This window comes from Symsagittifera roscoffensis, chromosome 4, assembly GCF_963678635.1.
Source record: "Symsagittifera roscoffensis chromosome 4, txSymRosc1.1, whole genome shotgun sequence".
Classification (NCBI taxonomy): Eukaryota; Metazoa; Xenacoelomorpha; order Acoela; family Convolutidae; genus Symsagittifera; species Symsagittifera roscoffensis.
The window spans coordinates 75,101,647-75,126,680 of NC_087065.1; the positions used below are offsets into that span (position 1 = coordinate 75,101,647).

Here is a 25,034-nt window from a genome sequence, read left to right on the forward strand (position 1 = left end):
CGCAAAGATATTTTGCATATTGAAACTGTAAAAGTATTGTTTGAGTCGCAAAGCCATCCGCGTTTTAGTCTAGTGCAAGCATGCTCACTAGGCAATCCAAATAGTTTCCGATCGATACCCATAAGCATCCAACTTTTCTAAAATTGGTCTGAAGAAAAAACACAGCAGGCATGTATATTCCTCATTTTTTTCAAAAGTATGAACAAAAATTAGAAAAGCAAAACAAAAACGTAATAACTTAAGTGAATTGTGTAAATGCTTCGCTAGTTTTGTCCTCAGATGGAATTCAATCAACTGAAATTTTTTCAGCCAAAAAATAGTTATCTAAAACTTTAAACTGTTTTCAATCCAAAATTAGTTAGTTCAATTTCCGCGGCTTTGATTTGAAAATCCAACCAAAAAATTGGGAAAGTTGATCTACAAAGGTAAAGTTGAGGATATTAACTAAAATTTTGATTTATGGGTTTGTTGAAACCAATCAAGAGAAATTGATCTAAAATGGAAAATTTGAGAAATGTAACTAAAAAAATGATGCATTTGTCTATTGAAGCCATTCAAGAGAAATGGATCTAAATTGGAAAATCTGAGAAATTTAACTTAAAAAATTGTTGTACTTGTTTATTGAAGCCAATCAAAAGAAATTGCTCTAAGATGGGAAATCTGACAATTTTAAATAAGAAATTGGTGTTCTTGCTTGTTGAAACCAATCAAAAGAAGTTGATTTTAAAACGGCAAAATTGAGAAAAAATTCGATGCACTTAATGTAGCAGGGTTTAAAATCTTTGCAGCTCAAATTTGGTCAAACAGTTTCCATTGTGTTCAACTTGTGTTGTTTTTACATGTGAATTTCACCTAAAATTGCAGATCCGAGAAGGTTAAATAAATATCGATGAATTTATAATAAAGTAACAGTGTTATTTATTACAAAGAAAAAGAATTTTTCGTACAAAGAAAAAGAGTTTTTCGGGGAAAAAATTCATTCTTATTAACTAAAACTACTTCGGCCTTTTTTTCATGAGCTCAATTTAACAGCATTGATTACAAACATATTCTTACAGCTTAGGTCTCGTTTTTTTATTTAAAAAATCTAAAAACCCCGTCACGATGGATTTAAGCAGACAGACTTAACGAACTGAAATGGAATTTACTATGACGGAGGAGAATAAATTTTTGTGGGTCTTTTTTCAAATTAAATTATTTTGTTTGAGCGCACCGGGAGTATAATGATAAAAAGTAGACATATTATCGTCTGAAAACCCTGATAGTTTTCTGCTGACTTGTTCACGACGAATTGTTGATTTAATAAAACTTGACTTCCCAAGCGCGACGACTTGACTTAATAGAGTCTTACCGAATTCGCATACCTAATTCGCGGATTTTCTGCTGAATTTCTAACGGTAGCAGATGATTTGATTGGAAGCATATGGCGTCTGAATTCAAACAACATATACTCTCGCTACCCTCTCATTTTCAGAAATGCGCGTATTCCGGAAAAAATACAAAAACAAGCTACTTTCCTCTGACAAAACATAACTCAAGCTACTTCAACTTTGCATCCAAAAGATAGTCAGCACACTCTTTTTGCATCGCTCTCTTAGTTTGCTTAAATTTTTTTTAAAATGAAACAACCCAAAAGAATAATTTGCCGATTTGTACAATTTTTGTAAGTCCAAACTTTAAACCTGACCTTGAAACATAAATTCTACCGGAAAAACTGCCAGCAAAGTTTTTTTTGAAAGTTCACCTTTTGCTTTAACTTTGCCAGTTCGTACTTTTAGTTGCTCTTTTTCTCTCAATTTTACTGAATTTTTCTCGATTTGACTTTCAAAGGGTATTTCAGATCCAAATTTCAAATCTGAAATTTTTAAAAATTCTGATAAAAGATCTGATAAAACGAATTGCAGATCTGAGAATGAATTTATGTAAGAAATAAAGAATTTGATGGAAATCCGCTTTGAAAAATCAGATCTTGTAAGAAAAGTATGCCAGGTACGCTGGGTTGTTTAGAGCCCTGAAGAAGACGGAGATGGTGTGGGAGTTGGCCATTGAGTACCTGTCAAGTGAGAGACATGATATGTGGAAGATAGATAAGGACAGCGGAGACGTCCAGTTCTCCTCCGCCAAGTGCAACACCCTCAACCAAAAACTGTTCAAGGCCACTGTATGATTTGTATGCCCATGTGTATAATACTCCTTCTTTTCCTCCTCCGCCCCCCCCCTCCAACCCTGCTCTTCACTCTCATCTTCATTTTGTTTTCAAGAGTGCCAAGAAAGTTTACAAGAAATAGTTTTGAAAGGAAAATTTCAAATTGAAAAGAATATTTTTAATATAAATTTCAATTGATTAGTTAATTATAATTTAAAAATTAACCAAAAAATTAGTTACTGATGTGACACACTACATTAGATTAGTTGAGTGCAAGAGTACTATAGTACGAACTTGCCAAAGACGAAGAACAATTCATGAGTGCCAAAAAAAGACCTCCGACCGCTTTTTAGAGAATATAAAAGACAAAAAACTAAAAAATCTAAGTTCAGTTTTCGATTCTGTTTTTGTTCCGACTTCGAAAAAAGTCACGGAATATTTATGCTTATGGTGAATTTTTTTCTCTTGACTTCGACTGTTTAACTAGCAATTTTGACAGAATTTCTCTACATCGCTCCAAAGTCATCACTGTCTTGAGCTCAAATTCAAAAAAAATTTCACAAGTGTAATCGTTTTTCGTAAGCCTGTGGGGTATAAAAATTGCCAAATTCGCCAATTTGGGACAAGTAAAAAACGATATATTTTGTACTATTAACGCGTTAGCGGAAATTCAAAACGTCTCAGAAAGTGTTCTAAACTAAATTGAGGGATGCTTTTTGATCTGTTTTTAATTTTGCTATACATGGATTATTTTACTTGGTACTTTACATAGCAATTGGTGAATTAGTTTTTTAAACAAAACGTTAGATTCTGGTTCCATTCTTAACACTACTTTATAGATATTAGAAGACAGTCGGACCATTCAAGATTTCGCCCTAATAGAAGCCGACTTGTTCATTTTATCCCTAACGTGCCATCTACAGTACAAAGGTTTTTTTTGCTTCTGATAACGTTTGACTAACAGCAACTGGTTTATAGCTGTGTTAATTATCTCAATTTAAATCAAAGTGATCAATTTAGTCCAAATGCAACCCCTAATAAATAAAAAAAATAACCGCAGGTGAAACTTTTTTTTTAACTTTTAGTTTAGTCATTAAAAACAATAAAATAATGTGAAAAATGACACAAAACATAGCACTGAGATAATTGGTTTTAGTTTTTGTCTGGAAAAATCACTTCGAGCAGGAATATTTCACCAACTTATTCAAAAAATAGAAAAAAAAGAGCCAGGAAAAATAAGCAAAAAACACTCTTCAATTTCCGACGAAAGCATTGAAACATCAAATAGATTAGTTTCTGTATCAAAGAAAACAAGACTGCTCGCATCAGGGCGAAGCCTTAAATGTTCCGACTCCAATTTAAGTTTTATGGAGCAGCAATAACCTTAAAAAAATTGAATGTAATAAAATGAAGCAATATAAATTTTTTCTAATTTGAAGTTTTTGTAAATCATCCCCTCACACGCCATATAAAGTACAAAGTGATCAATTTCGTTCCTATTAACAAATCAATTACGGCAAGTAAGCTTCTTTCAACCAACTTGGAACCATTTATAAGACGGATTAAATCTCCGCTTACACGTTAATAGCGCGAAATATATCGCGCGCTAATTGTCCCAAATTGGCCAAAATGGCAATCTTTGAACCCCCATAACTTTACGAAAAATGATCACAGCTAAAATATCTTTTCAAATTTAAGCTTAGGACAACAATAATTTTTGATATATAAAAACTCCGTCAAAAATGGCTTGTTAAAAAGTCGAAATTTGTCTGAAGAAAAAACCCACCCCGAGCACAAATATTCCGTTACTTTCGTATGCAAAGTCGGAACAATAAGCCAACTCCTTTCACTCAGCCTAGTGAATTGATAACAAAAAAAATTTTCCGCCCATAAATGCTATATTTTTATAAGTTTTGCCCGTGCACTCTGCTGCAGCCTCAGCAGAAATTTATCAGAAATTAAGACAATAGTGAATTACATGCATCATCCGTCACTTTTTGGTAGCTTTTATATATTTTCATTGTTGTATTCTAGTAATCACTCTTGAATGATCAGGTGTTTTTTATTTACGGTTTTCCAAGTTTCCTAAATTACAGACAAAATTGTTTGAAAAAAATTTTTTTTTTAAATTGAAACAAATAAAAGTTATTTTAATAAGCAAATTATAACCTTTCACAAAAAAACCGTCTTTAGTAAAAACCTTCGAAAATCGTACAGAAAGTCATAGCCTTTCTCTTCTCCCCAAAAGCTACCCAAAATTGAAGAAAAAAAAACGTTTTTAATTTGTCTTTTTTTCAAAATAACAATGAGTGGAAATAACAATATAACAATCAACTCGCAGAGAAATTGCGTTTTTTTTCAAAATTTACATTGTGCAATACAAATTGATTTATTGGAATGAAGTTTTTTTTTAAAAGACACAAAAAGCTTGATGCAAATGTGTTTTTTCTAGATCCGTGTTTATTGGACCGGCCCATTTTCATTACCAATTTTTGGTTGATGAAAATCTAAATAATTCCCAAACTGCTAAATAAATAGTCTACGCCGACGATCAAAATTCCAATTTTTGCCCAAACAGAAATCGAACTTCCAAATTTTCTTCTTTTGATTGATTTTTCACAATGTTTCTGGTAGTTTTGTTATAGCAATGTTTTCGACCTACAATTAATTTTGAACTGAACCACTGTCTCCACGTGATTATTTTAGGTTTGCCAGCACCGGAGTTTCATGGATACTAAACAGTTATAATGTTATTATTTTATTATCAACCTCCAAAAAATTCTAAGCTATATGATTATAATCAATTGAAAATGGCTAATAATGCTACTTTTTTTAAACATCATATTCCATTTTAAATCAATTACAATTTTAAAAAATTAATTCTTTGAGAATCAAATTTTTTGCTCTATCTAGACCTGACCATTTACATACTTGTGATGATGAAAATTTCGTTGAGTTATATTTTTTTCCGTCAGTTTTTATTCATGGCAATAAATATACACGTTTTGTGTTTTTTCCGCAGCATATTGTTTTTTTTCTGAGAAAACAGTTTTGAACTTTAAGTAAGACGGAAGTTTTTTTTCTGATCAAAGATGTTCAAAAAAGTTTTTATTTGATTAAAGAGTAATTGGAAGCTAAAGAAATCGACTTCATCATATCAAAAGAAACAGTTAAATCGGAAGCTTATTCGGTATCTGAAATACATACAGTGATCCGTCTTCTATCTTCCTAGACATTTTTTTGGCAAAAATGATTTAACAAAAAATCTATATTAGCTTCAAAGTTTATGCTTTTTAATCGATGTTACAAGCATTCTACCAATAAATGACCCGAATATCAAATGCTATAAACTCAAATGCTCTAAAACATTATCCTCCATTTTTCCACTTTACCAGTTGGTATTTTTATTTGAGACACCCACTGATTTTTGTGTTTTTGGACAAAAACCAAAAATATTTAATTAAACTTGGTAAAAAATGATAGTTTTTTAATTTATGGGAAAATTTTTACTGATACAATTTTAAAGCATGAGAAAATGAGAATGTTTATAAATATTTATATCATAAAACAATAAGTCGGCCCAATTGAAATTGCCAAAAAGCTATCAGCTGGTCGAGCAACTGCATTACATTTTTTGTATTGACCTTTTTAACAATTGCAAAAAATTACATTGAATAGATGAATGTATTTCAAAAAACATTACATTTAAAATACAACTAGCATCGTACAAATTCCTTTTGAAAAAAGAAATAAAACATTTAGGTCGCTGAATGCCTTAATCTGAAAAGGATCTAAAATTAACCAAAAAATTTGAATCTATGTCAAAGAAAAACACGATATGTTGTGTGTCTAACAAATACTGATTTTTATTCAGGGGGAAAATCTAGGTTTTTCACGTAGGGGAATATTTTTTTTAAATGTTTGAAAGTTTTGTTGACACTTTTTTTGGTCGACCAAATTGATTTTTCGAGCTCTCCATATCACGACAAAAATCCAATTTTGACCAATTTTTTTGCGGGTCAGGCCAGGGGCAGATTTAGGAGGGGACGGGTGGGACATCCTTCTCCTCGGGGCTTTGATTTTTGAAATGCAAAAAACTTTAAGACAAAATTACTTTTCATTCTTTGAAAAGAGGTTATGTTCGAAAATAATCATCGATACATTTACTGTCTGTTGATTATGTTACCTATTTTTCAAGTACGAGTTGGATTGGAACTGGAGAAAAATTTTGGACATTCTCAACAACGTGGAAGACAGCGCGAACTGGAACGAGACGCTTGAGTCCTGCAAACAAGTGGCTATCTTGCCCCCTCCCGACAGCCTCAAAGACGGATCAGCCGCATTCATCAACTACATGCGAATGTCCACCAAGGTCAAATCCAGGCGTTCTTGACAAAGTTAACGGGTTAACTAAGTAGCGGGATGATTATTTTGGTTCTAAATTTTGGTTCCAAATTTCCATCCAATCAAACTTGAGTTTTTTTACGCAGCGCTCAGTAGTTGTAATGCAAGTAGGATATTGGGGGCGGATAATCTTAGTTTGGTGTATTAAAGGGGGGAGGTTACGTTCCAGTGGAGACGTGCTCTTGATCTCACACGCATACTGAAAATTCCTACTGACTCCCGAATTTGAAGGTTTCAATCAGCTTTTTAAGTTTCTCATAAGCGTTTTGGATGCCAAATATGCACCTATTTAGAAAAACCCTTCAAAAAATTCTTTAAAACAAAAAAAAATATTTTTCGGTTATTTTTTTTCATGTGCTGGGAAATATGTTGTTTTTGAAAATCTAAAACGTTATTTTTTTATAAAAAGATTTCAAATAATTGAGTTCGTGTATAACAGATTGACTTTTGCGAAGGTTTCGAAATTGATCACGCAGCGGGACTTCGTGTCTTGTTGTCTGTTAGAAGTCAGTGACGAATCGGCGATACTAGTCGGAACCTATTGCGAGATCGATATTTGCCCGCCGGCGGCAAAGCTAATCAGAGCCGAACAGAACATAATAGTGTTCCAAATTCAACAACTGACAGAAGATAAAAGGAATTAATCAAACTTTAGGCTATTCAATTAGAAAAAAAATAGTGACAAAAACTTAAAATAAGAGCGAATAATATAAAGGTGAATTAACAAGAACAGCTTGTTGTTTGTAGATAACAAGTTTTTCATATGATGCTTTTTTCCTCGTGATTAGCTCCTGTTAATCTTTTTTAAAAACATTCTTTGGGAAGCCTAAATTTTGATTAATTGTTTCACAGCAAAGCGACTCAAATTATGTCAATTTCCTTTAATGGCTTAATATGGCAGGCCATAATGGATAGTCAAATGGCCAGAGCACAGAGAAAATATGCGGAGAGTCTGCGCGCTAAAATCGAGCTGGAAAAAAGTTTGGAGTGCTCAAACTCAAAACGAATGGGCACTGAAAAATCGCATGTCACAAGTGTATATTCCGCAAACTCTAATGACCATACAAAAGTAAATACATACATCTCAGCCAGTCAAAAAAAAATTATGCTCACTTTAAAAAAAACTTATGCTTTAAAAAAATTTATGCTCATTTTTTTCCCTCCAATCAATCAAGCAAGAAAAAGTGCCCATCTGGAAGGAAAAGACGGGGGTATAAGCGGTTGTTGAAAAAAATTTTGTCGCCCTAAAACATTATAAGCTCTCACAAAACATTATAACCACCGTATTTTTCCAAAAAAATTCTGATACAAACCCAAACTGACCAATTTTGAGCACTTTTTGGGATATTTTGACCAAAAAATGTTGTTTTTCTGTGCACGTTCTCAACTCAAATTTGTATATAGTGCCGCCAAAGGCTCCATATAAAAAATTAAGGCTAGTTGATCATGAAATTTTGCCCCCCCGATATTTAACAAAGCATTGAAGAAAAAATTAATAACTTGAGTTATATGAATTGAACTGTTAACAGACAAAAACTGGCAGCAGAAAGGACGCACACGAAACAAGTGGAGAGATTTCACTCAGTTCAAAATCTTCGCAACGTGAACAAATTAAAAACGAAGATAGAAAGTCGGTCAGGAAAAGACGACACAAAAAGTAGATTCGTCTCCATTTGTACTGGAAGAATATTTTATTATTTTTTGGAACAAATTTGAACCAAGGTGAAAAAAATTCAGAACTAAATTAAAACACTCCAAATTCTCAGAAAATATCCAAGAATTTAACTGCAAAAATCACTTCTATTTTTTTCAGAATGACGAACAAACCTCACAGAATAAAATGAAGAGAATAGTTGTCTTCCTCATTTGCATTTTTGTTCGGAATATTTATTCGCATTTTTGTTTTTTTCAGTCAAGAAGTGTCAAATATTTTTCATTGGGGAGTTTTTTTTTCATTCAGTCGATTTTCGACTTATTATTCAGTATTTTTTGACAGATTTTTTTTTACTACCTGAAAGATGTTTTTGGGTTCAGCTCAAACCAAAACAAGACTGCTCCTATCAAGTTTTTAATTGTTCCGACTGTCTTTCAAGGTCTGTGGAGTAGTGTTGGTTTTAAATTATGGAAGAAATATACAAAAAAAAAATGAAAAATTTTAAACTTTTTTCAAATTTTTTGAAAAACATCTGCCCACACTCTGTAAAAAGTAAATTGTGATACTTTATGCATATAGTAAATTTTATAACGACCAAGAATCATTTGCCGTAATTCAATTTGCACAGACTTCTAAGACGGATTAAATTGCCGCTCACGCGTTTATAGCACGAAATATATCGCGCATTAATTGTCCCAAATTGGCAAAATTGGTAATAATTAAACGCCCATAATTTCAAAACAAATCGCAGGTAAAATTTGAGCTTAATACAACAATAATTTTCGATTGATATGAAAAAATGCAGAAAAAAATTTGCTAGTTAAAAGACGAATTTTAAATGAAGCAAAAAAAAACCCCCGAGCACAAGTATACCGGAGCTATCTTCAAAGTTGAACAAACAAAAACCTGTGAATAATTTTCATTAAATTAATCAGACTAGATAAACCAGGTTTAGACTTATACATAGGTTGCAATGCTTTTTAGTTTGGTTTTTTTTTCAGGAAAAAATCTGAAGATTTGTTCAGGCTCAATTTTATGTTTTCAGGGTATGAATTTTTTTTTTAAATTCAGCTCAACATTTTTGTTGAAAAAAGGCAATTTCCACTATCGATCAGCAAAACGGTAACAATAAAAAAAAACGTGATTGAATTCTAGTTTCGAGAGTGGAATTTGATTTTCAGATTTCCCCTTGAAATACAAATTCTACGTAGTGATCCAATTTTCTCAAATTGCCGGTTATTTCATCTAAGAACGGCCAATCAAGATTGTTCCAGAAGTGCCAAGAGCTTTGAAGGCATCTGATTTCTGCTTGCAAAAAATGAGAGCTTTCCAAAAACACAGTCAGTATTTGCTATCAAGTCAGTAAAGTTTGCGTTCTTTTTACACACGCAATTGGTGGATTAAAACAAATGAGGCAAGTACAAATATAGCTTGTTCATAATAAGAGTCAATGAAGAAACTCTGCTATCGAGCTACAAAAGTATAAAAGTCACGAAAAAGTAATTGACTTCTGTTCAGATTCTACGCCGGAACAAAAGTTTTGATCCATTTTTTAAAAATTAAAGTTACTTTTATCAAAAGGTGTAAAATTAGATTGATTTGGAAGTTGAAAAATTTTAAGGCCATAATTTTTGCATCGAATTTCAAACATTGGAGCATAAAAAAACATCATTTTTTTTGTTTTTTTTTGTGGTTCTTTGACTCTTCTCAACAGTCTGTTAGTTAATTTTTTTTATAGAATAGGAGATGCTTAAAGAATAGTTTGTTTTTTAATTTAGCTTGTAAAAAGAAATATGAGATAAAACTGAATAAAAAAACTTTTTTATATTTTCCATTTCTTGAACCAATTTTTCTATCAATCAGGGTTTTGTTCTGATATACGAGCTATTTTAGGTGAACTTCACTTAGGTGAAACAGCGCGTGTCCAAACACCTTCCGTGTGATAAAAAACGATGTTCTAAGCTTCATTTGCGCTTTTATTATTTTTTCTCTCTTTTTTGTTGAATTGAAATGAAACATTGATGCTTTTTGTAGCTCGTATGCGAGAAGTGTACTTCAATATGATATAATTTTGCTTGATTGGCATTTGAAAGGTATTTGACGTGCTTACTCCTTTTTGACGCCCTCTCATAGTAAAGATTGAAAATACATTTAGAAACTAACTTTTTACAAAAACAAATGCGAAAATAAGGTCAGCTGCCAAACGGAATTTAAAATGTGCGTTTTTTTCATAACCCCGTTTAGACACTGCTTAAGAAACTGGTTTGAAAGTTTTTAAAAACTGTTAAATCGTAAAATTGTAAGAAATGATTGAAAATGAATCTGCAACAAGTGCGTACCATATACCGATGTTATAGTCTAATTAAAATTTTTCTGTGCGAAATATAAAAAAAAATTCAAAATTTTTGTAACATCTATGCAAAGCTGTATTTTTTATGAAAAACCTATGTTTTTGTTGCAAAATTAATGTTTTATACACATTCTTCTGGCAGCCAACGTTTTATCAATAAATCAGGTCAAACAAACTTTGCCATTTTACTACCATTTGATGGTTTCCACGATCCCGGAAAACAATTTTTTCTTCACTTTGATTAGTTTTCGCCAAAACTGTTTGTGTTGTGATATTTAATTCGTAGCCGTATGTAACCTTCCAAGTTTTTGAGTTTTAGTTTTCCTTGTCGCCCCAAACATGCAGCAACTTTTCGGTGAAACACATTTTAGTCGCTTATAAAGATTGATCAGAGAAGCAAAATACCTGAGTTGACAAAAAATGCTTGTCAAACAATTTCATGTTATGAAAAATTGGTTTGTTATATAATTTTTTTTAATTTCATGAAAACAAAATCTGAGCAAAAATGAAAAGAAAGCGTTTTTTGTTCCATTCGAGAAATTTTTTAATTAACTTCTTTCCACATTCTTGAATTCAATAGCATTTTTTTTGCCATTTTTTTATCACAAAGATATCTTAAAAAACAAGGAAATTTTTTTAATCAATGATTTTGTATTATGACCCTTCATTCCAGGCTAAAAATTTTATGAAAAGCATTTTTATCGGACCGTACTTCCATGTAAAATTTAGAGATTATGTAATTCTTGAACTCGCTGCTTGGTGTAAGACTCTGGATCTAAATTGCATATGAAGTTTTAAAGCCACGGTTTGTTGACACTAAACAATTGATCATTTTTGGTTCGCTTCGACGCAGAGGGCTAAAAAGTGGTAATTTGGCATATCGTAGCTGGTCTTAAGCAAATGAATTTACGCAAGTTATCGACTTAATTGAGTCGTCAATTTTCTTAGAATTTTTAACTATTTGTTTTTGCGATGAACGTTTTTTCCTGTAATTCTTAAAAGAATCTTTTATATATAAATAAAGTCTTTTTATAGTATTTGTTCTTTGCAGTCTGTAAACAAATGGTTGGTTCTCAGTTTTATAAACATTTTTGTCCTAACCAAACAGAGATAATAAATAAGGCGGTCTTTGATAGGATTTAGAAACTTTTAGTTGAACTAGAGATCGGCGTGAGTGGTTTTAATCATGAAATTACAAAAAAAAATCAATTACAAAATATCACTCTAAACAAGAAATGACAAAAAATAAAGGGCCTAAAAATTGAAAAAATAGATAGTTTTGAATCTAACTTTTAACTGACTACGTAGCCTTACGGGAACTGTTTGACTGTTTGACTTTTCTTTCGATCTTCTACCAATTTATAAAAAAGTCACTCTACTCGTTGACTCACTTCTGCACTTGACTTCACTTCACATGATAACAAAAATTTACTCAAAGAACAAAAAAATATATAAAAAAATACTCACCTCAAATAACTTACAGACTTAGACTTTAACTGGCAAATATCTCAACTTTCTTTGATATCATTAAACTAAACTCAAAAAATGTCTCCCTTTGAATCGATATTTAAGCGTTAATGCCAAACTAGCGAAGGCATTTTTGGTTAGCGGGGCTTCGGAATCTGCTTTTTGAGAAAAAATTTGAGATTCAAGGCGCTCCTTGTTCATTAATGATTAGATGAATTATCCTGTCCAATTAAAATTGCAAAAAAAACGAGCTGATTAACTTGTTAGTAAAAAGTAGTAATTTGGTAGTCCCTGTTAACAGTTAGCTGCGTTAACAGTTAACGCTGATGGTCTCTGATTTTGCGGATGAAATTTCAAAAAAAAAGATGAATATGTGGAAATGGTGAAATTGAACCATCTATTTTCGTTTTTTTTTAAACAAGACTCAAAGGGATTAAAACAGTATCACAAAAAAGAAGAGCAACTAAGACGATAGAGTAAACATGAACACCAGTAGGACAATGGAGAAGGAAGAAATGCAGCGGGACTTCGATGAACAGTCGGCTAAATGGCCGTTGAAAAGAGAAACAGAGGAAGAGGTAAACGTCTGGAATATATTCAAAAAAGATCAGAAGTCTTCGGGTGTTAAGCTAATAGCCAGGGGCAGATTGCGTTTTTTGGCGCGCACTTCAGCGTCATAATTAGTATAAATTGGTTCCAAAGGTACAGGTACAGGTATAATTAAAATTCTTCTGTGCGAAATATAAAAAAAAATTCAAAATTTTTGTAACATCTATGCAAAGCTGTATTTTTTATGAAAAACCTATGTTTTTGTTGCAAAATTAATGTTTTATACACATTCTTCTGGCAGCCAACGTTTTATCAATAAATCAGGTCAAACAAACTTTGCCATTTTACTACCATTTGATGGTTTCCACGATCCCGGAAAACAATTTTTTCTTCACTTTGATTAGTTTTCGCCAAAACTGTTTGTGTTGTGATATTTAATTCGTAGCCGTATGTAACCTTCCAAGTTTTTGAGTTTTAGTTTTCCTTGTCGCCCCAAACATGCAGCAACTTTTCGGTGAAACACATTTTAGTCGCTTATAAAGATTGATCAGAGAAGCAAAATACCTGAGTTGACAAAAAATGCTTGTCAAACAATTTCATGTTATGAAAAATTGGTTTGTTATATAATTTTTTTTAATTTCATGAAAACAAAATCTGAGCAAAAATGAAAAGAAAGCGTTTTTTGTTCCATTCGAGAAATTTTTTAATTAACTTCTTTCCACACTCTTGAATTCAATAGCATTTTTTTTGCCATTTTTTTATCACAAAGATATCTTAAAAAACAAGGAAATTTTTTTAATCAATGATTTTGTATTATGACCCTTCATTCCAGGCTAAAAATTTTATGAAAAGCATTTTTATCGGACCGTACTTCCATGTAAAATTTAGAGATTATGTAATTCTTGAACTCGCTGCTTGGTGTAAGACTCTGGATCTAAATTGCATATGAAGTTTTAAAGCCACGGTTTGTTGACACTAAACAATTGATCATTTTTGGTTCGCTTCGACGCAGAGGGCTAAAAAGTGGTAATTCTTAAAAGAATCTTTTATATATAAATAAAGTCTTTTTATAGTATTTTGCAGTCTGTAAACAAATGGTTGGTTCTCAGTTTTATAAACATTTTTGCCCTAACCAAACAGAGATAATAAAAAAGGCGGTCTTTGATAGGATTTAGAAACTTTTAGTTGAACTAGAGATCGGCGTGAGTGGTTTTAATCATGAAATTACAAAAAAAAATCAATTACAAAATATCACTCTAAACAAGAAATGACAAAAAATAAAGGGCCTAAAAATTGAAAAAATAGATAGTTTTGAATCTAACTTTTAACTGACTACGTAGCCTTACGGGAACTGTTTGACTGTTTGACTGTTCTTTCGATCTTCTACCAATTTATAAAAAAGTCACTCTACTCGTTGACTCACTTCTGCACTTGACTTCACTTCACATGATAACAAAAATTTACTCAAAGAACAAAAAAATATATAAAAGAATACTCACCTCAAATAACTTACAGACTTAGACTTTAACTGGCAAATATCTCAACTTTCTTTGGGCAGATTGCGTTTTTTGGCGCGCACTTCAGCGTCATAATTAGTATAAATTGGTTCCAAAGGTGTCTTTAGAAAAGTTTTAGTGTTTTTGCACCTAAATGAAAGTCGTAAAAAAGTACTAAAAGTGGACCTTTAGGGCAGCGGCCCTGAAGGGATCTTTCTTACGACATCCATTTATTCAACGCCCCTGTGCTAATATTTACTTGAAAAAAAATAAGGCAACTAGACAAATCAAAACAAGAAATAACCAAAAAATGCAGCTAAACACAAAACAAATTAGGTTAGTTCTGCCTTGAGATTTTTATGCTCCAGATTTTTTTTTGAAACTCTCTATGATTAACATAAAGCACAGAAAACTACAGAAAAATCGAACTGATTTTTCATTAAGGGGCTCAATTTTGTTAGATTGCAAATTCGGGCAAATTTTCAAAGGTCCCAACGTTCATAGAAACCAAAACAAAACAAAGATTGCCGGTTACTGTGCAAGATGCAAATAATGTTCCGATCATGGTCTTTAGAAAACAACGGTTTAGAAAGTTTTTTCCAAATTAGTGTGGTTTTTCTGCTTGGTGTGATATAAGATCTGACCTAAAATTAAATATAAGGCTTATTAGACAGTCATAGTAATATAGGCAAATTGGACAAAAATGATTGTAGAAAATGATTAGAAAAACAATTAAAAGAATATTTTGAAATGTTTTTTTTTCAAAAAAATTTTTATGAATTTTTGGTTCCCAAAATGTAGCCAAAAAACTAGCTGTAGTTGCTTAAAGTTGAATTTTAACGTCTTAAATTGTGCCTAACTAAGCTGTTGTAAGCTTGCTCGCCTACTTTATTCCCTCGAATTAAGACGAAAAATCAAAAAATTCAAACCGGTTTTTCTCGACACTGGGAAAAAGTTTTGAGTTTTTGTAGTATGGTTCGAATCACAACTGAAAAGCTTTTTTTTGATATTTCATTCAACCCAGTCCAATGATTATTTCTGGTACCTGATTTTGCGTGGAAAACAAAAAAAAAATTAAAACACCCTAATGCAAATTCAATGTAAATTCAAGCAACAAAATAGTGGCCACCGCAGTCGCGCAAACATGTTTCGGGCTTACAAAAGCTATAACCGGTTATCGAAGCGAAGCTGCGAAGCGCGCTCAGTGTCCCTAACACTGCCCAGCGACCTTAAGCCGAGAGTCAGCTAAAGTAGCCTTGGATCGATTGGAAAAAAGTTGAGACTTAGGCGACTGTTTTGTTGTTATGGGATATCTGTGACAGATTTGTCATTTTGGAAATTACGAATACGATACGCCCACATTATTTTGTATGTTTCAAATGAGTCAGACAAAAAATGATCTCAAAGATGTTATATTCACTCAAAAAAGAAAATCATGACCACAAGTTTTCATAGAAAAACTAATAGTGCTTTGAAAATTTCGTGGTTGCATTTTTTTTCTCCACTCGATAGTAACTTTGGAAACAAGTTAACTTTTGTAGGACATTATGAGGTTGACTTTGAAATTTATGAAAGAGTTTTAACTTTTTAAACAAGGTAGAAAAGTTTTTTTTTTTGGGTTTCATCACTCAATAAAAGTGTAGCTACTGATGTGAAAAAAGAAACGGCGATGATTTAGAGAAACAGTATAGAGAAAAAATTGAAAAGCATAATTCTTCAGACAAATTTTTCTCGACACCGTAAAAAATTTTCAGAGTTTTTTTTATTTTCCAGCTTGACATGACTGAAAAAGTCTGAATAAAAAATATCATTCGACCTTGTACGATGTCTATGAGGTAGTTGACCTTGTACGATGTCTATGAGGTAGTTGACCTTGTACGATGCCTATGTAGTTGAAATCAGGTAGTCTGATTTCTTGGTGTAAATTCAGTTTGCTTTAAGTAAAATGCTTTGTTATTTGTTCATCAAGTCAAGGGTACTTTCGCTTGTCCGCAGGCCACAGGAGAGGAGCTAAGAGCCCTAGAGAAGGTGCGACGGCTCATACCCCTGGCGAGGGACTATTTGAGCAATGAGGGCATGTGGAAGAAACAGAAAGAAGTCGATGGAATCAGACTGTCTTCCTTCAGATGTCCAAAACTCAAGTACAAATTGTTCAAAGTCACCGTAAGTGACTAACTGTGACATAATCATCATTTTTCCCAACCCATTTCCCAGGATTGAAAAAAGAGATTTGAAAAATTGACTTTAAGTGCAAAAAAAGACTTGAAAAAATGGGTCTTCAAAGACAAAATATGAAACTTGAAAAAAAATTGGTTTCAAGTGCAGAAATGGAGCTGAGAAAAAAGGTCTTTCAGCACAAAAAGGGTGGTACGAATTGTATGTCTGCTTTAATAGCATGCTAAAAAGAACTGGAAAGCTAAACTTATCTTGGAAATTTTCACTCTCAAATCGGAACGCAAAAACTTGAGTTTAAAAACAAAAAATGGAAGTTAAGATAAAACGATAAAAGTTTTGAAAGAGAACGCTAAAAAAAACAACCTTTTTAGAGAAAAAACGCTTCTGAAACTTCGATTCGATATTTGAGGAGAGACACACACTCACACACACACACACACACAGAGAGAGAGAGAGAGAGAGAGAAGAGAGAGAGAGAGAGAGAGGGGGGGAGGAGAGAGAGAGAGAGAGGAGACAGAGAGAGGAGAGAGAGAGAGAGAGAGAGAGAGAGAGGGGGGAGAGATAGGAGAGAGAGAGAGAGAGAGAGAGAGAGCGAGAGAGAGAGAGAGAGAGAGAGAGAGAGAGAGAGAGAGAGAGAAAGACAGAGAGAGACAGAGAGAGAGAGAGAGAGAGAGAGGGAGAGAGAGAAATAGAGAGAGAGAGGAGAGAGAGAGAGAGAGAGGAGGAGGAGAGGGAGAGAGATAAAGAGAGAGAGAGAGAGAGAGAGAGAGAAAGACAGAGAGAGACAGAGAGAGACAGAGAGAGAGAGAGAGAGAGAGAGAGAGAGGGACGAGAGAGAAATAGAGAGAGAGGAGAGAGAGAGAGAGAGGAGAGAGAGAGGAGGAGAGAGAAAGAGGAGGAGGAGAGGGAGAGGGAGAGAGAGAGAGAGAGAGAGAGAGAGAGGGGGGGGAGAGAGAGATAGGAGAGAGAGAGAGAGAGAGAGAGAGAGAGGAGAGAGAGAGAGAGCGAGAGAGAGAGAGAGAGAGAGAGAGAGAGAGAGAAAGACAGAGAGAGACAGAGAGAGACAGAGAGAGAGAGAGAGAGAGGGAGATGAGAGAAATAGAGAGAGAGAGGAGAGAGAGAGAGAGGAGAGAGAGAGGAGGAGAGAGAAAGAGGAGGAGGAGAGGGAGAGAGAGAAAGAGAGAGAGAGAGAGAGAGAGAGAGTATTTATCAGAAACTAGTCCCCCTCAATTTCTGTTTTCTGTAATCTTTCCCCGATCCCTACCTATGCAAAAAACTGTAAATCTATGGCAAAAATGACAACAAAACCACTGTGATAAGAAAAACTTAAACATTTAGTTTGAAATCAACTGGGGTGGAAATCGGTGCTGAAAATTTTGCAAAACGCAGAAGACAACCCGACTTGGAACTCGACGCTGGAAGAGTGTCGCCAAGTCGCACTTTTCCCGCCGCAAGAGGGCCACAAAAAAGCATCTGCATTTATAAACTACATGCGCATTTCACCGACGGCCTCAAAATTGATCATGCAGCGAGACTTCGTGACATGTTGCCGACTAGAAATAAACAAAGACGGAGCACTGATGGTCGGAAGATTCTGCGAGGTACTGAGTCTATTTAACATCTTTTGCATCAGACCCTTGTTTAGGAAGCAATTAAACTTAACACCAAAAAAAAAAGATTATTTTTTGATTATTCAATAAAGAGACTTTTCAACCCCAAAATTGACGAGAGGAAAAGGTGGATGTAATGGAAGTAATGGAAGAAATGTATTACTTGGATTATGTAACTAGTTATGAAAGTACATGAAAATATTTAGTTTTCAGTAAAATATTGAGTTCATCAATGGCTGGTTGAGACCCTTTAAGCGAACAATTAACATCAGTTTAGCTACATATTCTTTCTCTTAATCTCCAAGCTTAGTATAATTTCCATACTTTGAAATGCTCGAAATTAAATTGACATAAACAGGTTCCAATTTGTCCGACACTTCCGAAAGCGATCAGAGCTGAGCAGAACATCCTGGTGTTTCGACTAAAGGAGACTTCTAAGACCAAATGTATGGCCACTTCAATCACTTCCATCTCCTTTAATGGACTTATTCCTCAGGCCATAATAGACAGTCAGATGGTGCGTGCTCAAACTAAGTGCACCAAAAGTCTTTTGGACAAGGTAAGAAACCGGTGTTTGCTTACCGAATTTCACAAATCAGCATGTTAAATTGTTTTGGGTCGCTTGTGAATCACAAACTTATTAGGCTTATGATAGTAAACTCATTTTCGCATATTGCAGAATATCTATTTTACCAAGAAAATTTTTATATCTAAGTTCCCAGGATCTTGTTATTATGAACCAATGAATAGCAAGGAAGTCTTTTATAATGTGACTTGATGTCACTGTCACATATTTGTTTTAAGATTTAAATTTCATCGAAATTTTCTAAAAGAAAGATTCATTTGTTAAATTCGATCAAAAAATAATGGACATTTTTTTGAATTTATTTCATTTCTTAGGTGGAAAGTGAGAAAAATAAATTGAGAGCTCGGAAAAGTTTCACCAGCAAATCGTCTTCTACTTACTCACTCAAACGACCCCGACCCCAATCACCCAGAGGTCAACGACCTAAAAGCAAAAAGTCAACTAACGGCTCAGAAGTTGACACAAAAAAGAAAAATAAACTAACGGCACAGAAATCGACACAAAAAGCAAAAAGCAACTAGAAGGCACACAAATCGACGCACTTACTTTAAACTCACTCTTTAAATTAATCATACTAATTAACTAAATAATATAAAAATTTTCATCATATTCTTTTTTATAGCAATTAAGAATAGGGAATAGAAAGTTGTGAAGTGAAAAATTTTTCTTTGAGACGCGTAGTTTTTTTGCAGCTAACCGTACATTTCAAACTATTCTTCACTGTAGAAATTTTCAGGTTTTTTTTGTATTTAAGAGTGCAATTTAGACGCTTGAAACAAATTTGTACCAAATTAAAAACGCCAGTTGCTTAAACAAAACTTTGTGCTGCTCTTTGTTTAGTTTTCCCAAAATCACGGGGTATGTAACCCAGTTAAAAAATATCGTTCATGAGAACTGCAAAAAGCGAGTTTTTTTTAGGTATTCGAGATTAGTGACATTTAATCAATGTTTCTGTTAATAACAAAATAACAAAAGCAAAATCCTTTGAGCATTCAAAAACGCAATTTTTATTAAATTTAAAAATTTTTATCCTCATTTGCTATGAAATGTGAAAAATGACAGTTGATGGTTCCAATCTTTTTCTAAGAACAAGGATAGCACAGCAGGTTCCAGCCACAGGAACAAAGGAACAATGAGAAAAAGGAGACAAAACTTCGCCTAGAAAAAGTAATGCTGCTTCAGTAAAATACATTTAGTGTTGCAATTCATAACAAAACCGACAATAGAAGTTTCGGTGGGATGTTATCCGGGGGGATTTAGTCCGCGAGCGAGTGGAGTCAATCCAAAGCAGAGAAGAAGACTTGGATCTTGTTAAATACCCTTCCCTCTTTTTATAAAAGGAGTAACGTTGTTGCAAGTTACAAAATGTTCACATGCGTAATCAAAGAATTACTCTTTAATCTTAATCACGCATTCCAAAACAGTCTTTTTTCCTTTTTTATTGGATACCACTGTCTAATAATTTAAACTTTTATTGATTTCCGTGAAAACTTTTTGATTCAAAAAACTGACAGTTCTTTTGACAAAAAACGTGCTGTTTTCTGCTATATTAAAATAAAAAATATTAGGTATATAACCAAAAAAAATTAAAATTGACACCACTGTCTAATATTTTAAGCTTTGATTGCTTCCCTTGAAACCTTGATCAAAAATAGTGACAAGATGAGTCTGTATCTAACTGTAAAATACCCCCTGCCGACCCAAAGATTCCCCTCTTTGGTACTTTTTAGAAAATCAATTTTGGGCTGAAAGAACCTAAAACTTTTCTGAAGGCGCCTTTGGCGCCAATCTATTTTAATTTTGAAGGGGAGCGCGCGCAAAAAAGGCGGTTTTTTAGTCAAAATTTTCCTAAAAAATCCCAAAAGCGGATTTTTTTACCTGTTTTTTTTTTCAAAAATTTGACTGCGGAGCAAAAAAAAGCTGTTTGATAATGTCTTCTAGTGTTCTAAGAGCGCTTGGAAACTAAATTTGTTCCACCTTAAAAAATTGGCAAAATTTTGAAAAAAAAAGTTTGAAAATCCGCCCATCTCCCCCTCGATAAAACCCTAGATCTGCCCCAAAGAATAAGATATAGTGAACCCTTTAACAAAGAATGCAGGAAATTAATCTTGTCGCTCAAAGCTAAGAGTAGGAGGTCAACCCTTTGATAGAAACCAAGCAAGCTGAGGAAAGCTTTCAATTTCCTAAGATGACCTGAAAATGGGATGGAAAACAGCGTGGTTCTTTCCGCTTTACACTAAAGTTCATTATGATTTCTTTCAACTTGGAACGCGTTCATTTTATTAGAGCTTCTAGATGACCTTTAAGTTTTAATTAACTCATCAGGCGCACTTCATTACAAGAAAAAAATGAATTAAACTACGGAACTACCAATGTTTTTTTACTTGAAATATTAGTTTTTTGATCAAAAAACATTCCTTAAAGAATGAATTAGGCGCGGATTTAACGTTTTATAATCAGAACACAATAAAAAGAATTTTCTCAACACCGAGAAAACTTTCCTGCGTTTTTTAAGAATCTGATTCCAAATATATTGGGCGTCATGATTTTGCTCGAAACAAGAAAAGTTCGATGAGCAAAAAATAATTTCGAAGTTGTTTTTTTTCTCTCAGAATTTGCAATATCATAGCAACGGAATTTGATGACTTGCTTGCAAACTAAATTGATTGCAAAAAAAATTGGGCAAATAAACTGAAAAGTGAAAAACTTATTTCAGTCATAGTATGTAACTTTCGAAAATCAGAAAAAGTGACAATACCATTTAACACTTTTGGTAAAATTCAAATTCCCAATCTTCTCTTTGAAAAATTCTGTGAAGTTCGTTCGTATATCGAATTTCCCAAAAACAGTTTTTTGACTCCGTTTATTTGTTTTCATTGACATAATTTCAAGTAATTTACAGAAAACGTCATTTTAAACAACCCCACGGACATTCAAATTCGTTATAAATCACAGGAGAGAAACTTGAAAAAAACTTTTCGGGGTTTTCTATAATTTGGAAGAATTAAATAATGAAATTAACAATTTTCAGATAGCAATTTTTTCTTACATCACATTGGTGTGATTTGAGAGAAAAAAATGCTTTTCAACAAAAAAGTAAAAGAACAACAATCCTTCCGACTTACTGCCTCAGAAAACTTTAATTTTAAATAAACTACTTTAACCAGAAAGACTCATTTAGGTTTGTTAAGCAGCTTAAGGAACAACTAAACGAACAAATGCTTTGGCATGATAATATCAAATACCGCTTTGAATTTATTCTTAACTTTTTTGACCCTGACAAGAATTTAAGATATACTGGGCGGCATTGAAAACGCATTATAAGGCTTTAAGAAACCCAGTTTTCAAAGAGAATTTTAATTATGGGGAACAACAAAACTGCTCGTTTCTGGGCAAAGCCCTGAATGTTCCGACTGCTTTATAAGCTCTATGGAGCAGTAATGACATGAAAAAAATTAAAAGAAATCAAAGTATAATGATTTTTTTAACTTGATTTTTTTGTGAAAGTCATCCCCCGCACGCCATATAAAGTACAAAGTGATAGATTCCGCTCCTAGTAACAAATCAAATATGGCAAATCGGCTTCCTTCAAACAATTTCGAACGAGTTCTAAAACGGATTAAACCTCCGCTTACGCGTTATTGGCGCGAAATAAATCGCGCGCTAATTGTCCCGAATTTGCCAAAGTGGCAATCTTTAAGCCCCCATAACTTTACGGAAAAAGATCGCAGGTAAAATATCCTTTCAAATCTAAGCTCAGTACCACAATATCTTTTGAATGATATGAAAAAAACTTGTTAAAAAAGTGGCCAGTAAAAATGTCGAAACTAAAAAAACAACCCCCGAGCACAAATATTCCGTTATTTTCGTTATATAATATATATAATATTGTATATTATCGCTTGTGATGCCAAATTGTTTCAGCGAACAATTTGCATTTGATTTGATTCTAGTTTGCTTTTATTTATAAATTTTTGTTGAATAGTAAGCCTGAAAGGGCCTAAGAAACTAGACGACAAGCGAATTGAATGACCGTAAAAAAATTGAATTCAGACAATAACTATATGTGAATTTAGACAACGAGACTTTAGCCAACAAAACTTCTTTGTCTAGAATGAAGTTACGCAAAAAACAAAAAGAGTATAAGATCACATAATTGATCAAAATTATTTTACTTAGTTAATTATAGAAGATTATATCGAAAAATGATGTTCTCCGACTAGGAGAAAAAAACAATTTTCAATCTGAAAGTTGTTTTTTTTCCGCCTTACGCTATCAATGTTACTCTATCGCAAATTCCGCCTAACTCTATCAGAGAAACCATAAGGAGTTTCAGATTCTCAAAACTTTAATTCAGAGTATTTGTCAATAGTCACAAAATGAATGCTATGTTTTCAACACCGTGCAGTATATTATACTTCTTATAGGGTTTAATACTTCTTATATGATACTTTTTAATAAAGAAGAATTTTTTTAGTAATCGAGTTCACCTTCACTTTTCAATGGCTGAGAAGGAATGCCAAAATGGGAAAACGAAAACAAAAACTAGCAATATCTTTTTCAAATTCTTTTATGTTTTAAGAAAATAGGAAATTTAAAGCTATACAATTAAGTCCTTGACACGAAGAAAAACAAAACCTTGGCACGAACACAGAAACAATAACTGAAACAAATTGGAAATCTGTATTGCCCTTCCTTTTTTTCAGTTGCCGCTTTTCGATCTTTCTTATCAATACTGTTAAAATACTGTTACTCGTGGGAGTATGAACGAAAAAATTATATTGTATATAAGTCATCTTAGGTTCGTACGCCGAAAACGAACACAGCACCAAATGGTAAACTTTTTGGTGGCGAAAAACCCATATTCCTAAGAGGAGAACGTTCCTTCCTCGGTTCCCTGAAACAACACCTGAACTTTTAAACCCTGATGTTTTCAATGGAAGCAGAAAAAACTTGGGGTAATTTTTTGTTGAAACATTTATTGAATTTTTTTCAATTGAACATTTTTCGGTTGATAAGATATTAAGTTTTAAAATTTTTCTTGTACTACACTTTTTACAACCTTTAACATAAAATTAGCAACGGGAAACAATTTGTTGGGGGGTACACTCACCTCTATTCAGCTCGATCAATTACGAACCCGTCTCTCGTTTCCTCATACTTTCCGGCTCTCCTTCCGTGCACGGGAAATTCACGGGCAGTAAATGAAATTGTGAACAGCAAGATTAGGCTTTTGAAGTCTTAAAAGTTTGCGAAAAGTGAAAGCCTTTGAAAAAGGAAACAACGAACTGCAACTGATTATACCAATTGTTGTTGCAAAAAATCCTGTGGGGTTATCTGATGAACTTGTGTAATATCAAACTATGAAACTAAGAACTGATTAAGTTCGCAAAGTTGTTTGATAAAGTATTTTGTTCAGTTTGAAAGAATTAACTTACGGAAGTATCGAAAATTAATACCATGATTATATCACTATCGCGAAATGTTTCATTATGACCCCTATCTGTTTCAAATGACCTTTAATATCTGATCAATTTTAATGACGTGCACGTTAAAAAACTCACCAGAGCCTTGATGTGACTTTATTTTTAAACAACATCAATTCAAAGACCAGTTGCCATTATGATGATAACAACTTTATAATAAAGAGGTTTTTAAAGAGTCATTATTACTTAGACTAGTGGATACTCTGATGCAGTTTTTTTTTGATTTTTTTCAAGAAAAAAATCTTAAGGTTGATTCACGTTCGAATTTAATTTTTTGCGGTGAAACAGGTCAAAAAAGGCGTTTTAGACACTTTTTGGACATGCCTTTGGGTCGACAGGGGTTCGAATTCGTGAGGGGGGGGGGGTAGTGGGGAAGCGAGATTTGCTTCTTCTCCCCTATATCCGCCCCTGGTCAGATTGATTCAAAATATCTATTGAGAAAGGAGAGATATTCGAATTAAGCGCACGGAATACGACAGACGTCAGGGTTTCTGAAAAAGACAAAACTAATAGAAAAAACCGTTTTTACCCTCCGACGTCGCAATCAAAAACTTTTTATTTTTTTTTTGCAAAAAAACTTTTTTTTTCACTACGAGGCCAAACATATTTTTTTGTGAATTGTATGTGGATTCCGCAGCAAATACGCTCTCTTTGTTCTTCTTTTGTTCTTTCATTTTTTTTATCGCTCTACCAAAATTTTAACATGCTTAAAGGCTTTTCTCCGGATTCCAGAGATCTACAAACAACAAATTGTGCGCATATCCAGTGCACCGTTAGGCCTCGTAATGTTTGACCCTCCCACATTGCAATCTTTTGCGTTATCGGTCTCTGCGGAGGTAAACGGGTCAATGCGGGCCAAAAACTCGTTTTATTATTTTTTAATAATTTTTAGCAGCTTATGTATATAAAAAAATTTCAGGGTCCATCAGCCAACAATGGTTTTCTCAAAATAGTACAACGAGGCCCTTTGGGTCGGCGGGGGTCGAATCCCAGAGAAAGAAGGCGTCCTCCCTCCCCCGCCCCTCTTTAATCCGCCCCTGGGTTTACTTCCTTTCTTTTAACTAAAAGAAAGCAATTTCCACTATCGAACAGCACATGTGTGAAGGTCACA

The 25,034-nt window shown here is 33.4% G+C and overlaps 2 protein-coding genes across 4 annotated transcripts in view; both read right to left on the reverse strand.

The window, feature by feature from the left end:
* Nucleotides 1-25,034, reverse strand: part of LOC134843582 (ankyrin repeat and SOCS box protein 8-like) — a 349,755-nt gene that overhangs the window by 284,791 nt on the left and 39,930 nt on the right. The window lies entirely within an intron of this gene.
* The window catches only part of LOC134843581 (allatostatin-A receptor-like), a 147,487-nt gene that overhangs the window by 92,108 nt on the left and 30,345 nt on the right, over nt 1-25,034 (reverse strand). The window contains exon 1 of one of the 3 annotated variants that reach the window (XM_063859723.1): nt 23,551-23,661. The exons of the other annotated variants lie outside the window; for them this stretch is intronic. The gene's annotated coding sequence lies outside the window, so the exon portion shown is untranslated. Of the gene's footprint in view, nt 1-23,550; nt 23,662-25,034 lie in introns of those variants that run through there. 3 annotated transcript variants of the gene reach the window in all.